This window comes from Salvia splendens, chromosome 5, assembly GCF_004379255.2.
Source record: "Salvia splendens isolate huo1 chromosome 5, SspV2, whole genome shotgun sequence".
NCBI lineage: Eukaryota > Viridiplantae > Streptophyta > Magnoliopsida > Lamiales > Lamiaceae > Salvia > Salvia splendens.
In genome coordinates this window covers 43,754,537-43,755,894 of record NC_056036.1, presented here as the reverse complement: position 1 = coordinate 43,755,894, position 1,358 = coordinate 43,754,537, and the positions used below count along the sequence as shown (strand labels likewise).

The window sequence follows — 1,358 nt, the reverse complement described above, 5'->3', positions numbered from 1 at the left end:
TGAAGGGTGAAAGGGAGTTTGCTGGTAGGAGAGATTTTGCTGCGGTCTAGGATGTGAGTTGAAGCCACTGGATTGTTCATATCTGCTCCAACATCTATCAGCGGAGTGTCCCGGTTTCTGACAGAGCTGACAAACCAAACGGTTGTTGAAGCCTCTTCCTCCCCTTCCACCTCTTCCACCCCTAAAGGAGTGTCCCCCCCTATTTCCTTGAAACCTGTTAAAAAATTGTGGATTTCCTCTTCCATAACCACTTTCCTTTCTTGACTCGGACATGTTAACAACATTAGCAGAGGGTTGTGAACCATCCAGATTAACGGATGAATTTCTTCCAGATTCTAATCGTGTTTCAAAACTATGCAACAAAGCACTTACTTCTGCTACAGTTGTAGGCTCAACCCTTGAAGTGATAGTCACCATAACGGGATCATATTCCATTCCAAGGCCACTCAGAATGTGCAGGATCTGATCTTCATCTGTCACTTTGCATCCAGCAGCTCCAAGTAAATCACAACAATTCTTTATTTTGCTCAAGTAGTCCCTCATAGATAAGGATTCCTTCTTCATAGTCTGGAGTTGTAATTTATACTGCATCATCTTGGCCTTTGACTGATTTGAGAAGCTTGTTTCAAGAGCATTCCATATATCATTTGTAGATCTCAGTCCAACAACCAACACCATTGCTGATAGGACCAGCGGCTGGAAGGTTTACAGCCGCCGAGGAAGTGGGAAGGCAGTTAGTGGAAGTGAGAAGATCAAGGAAGCAGATCATAAGGGACAGTCAGCTGGAAGTGAGAAAATCATGGCTGCGAAGGAGTAAAGGAAGCAAATCATGGGATTCCTAAATCAAGGCTGCAAAGGAGTAAATGGAGCAAATCATGGGATTCCTAATTTTATGCATTCTAGTATTTATTTTACAGTATAAATAAATGTAAGCTAGGGAGTCCAAGATATCTTGGAGAGATCATTTGTATTGGACGACTTGGTCGTAGGCCTCTGCGGAGGATTGATATTTCTTTACATTCCATTCAATCAAGTGATCGTTCCTCTCTATTCTGCATTTACAAATTATTAAGTGTGATTGGAGAGCATATCCCGTGCTCTCTGCCTCTCTTCCGCCCTTCACTCCTAACAATTGGTGCGGTGAGCGATGGTTAGCTCTCGATCGGACATGCGGCTGGAAGAATTGGAGAAGGCTGCGGAAAATCTGGAACAGGGCAGGCTCTTGTTGGACGCGGCGGTGACTGAACTGAATGCCCAATTCCGCCGCACCGACGACCAAGTAATGGAGGTACGTTCTAATCTGAACGCCATGCGCGAGGAGATGCGTGCGGGGTTCGCTTCACTCAAGCTGAAGGATA

General features: G+C 45.0%; 1 non-coding gene across 1 annotated transcript; it reads right to left on the bottom strand.

The window, feature by feature from the left end:
- Window positions 1-344: 344 nt before the first annotated feature.
- On the bottom strand, window positions 345-483 carry LOC121806042. Its single transcript, XR_006051581.1, has one exon. It is a non-coding gene; the product is annotated as a small nucleolar RNA Z247 (small nucleolar RNA).
- Between the last annotated feature and the right edge of the window lie 875 nt (window positions 484-1,358).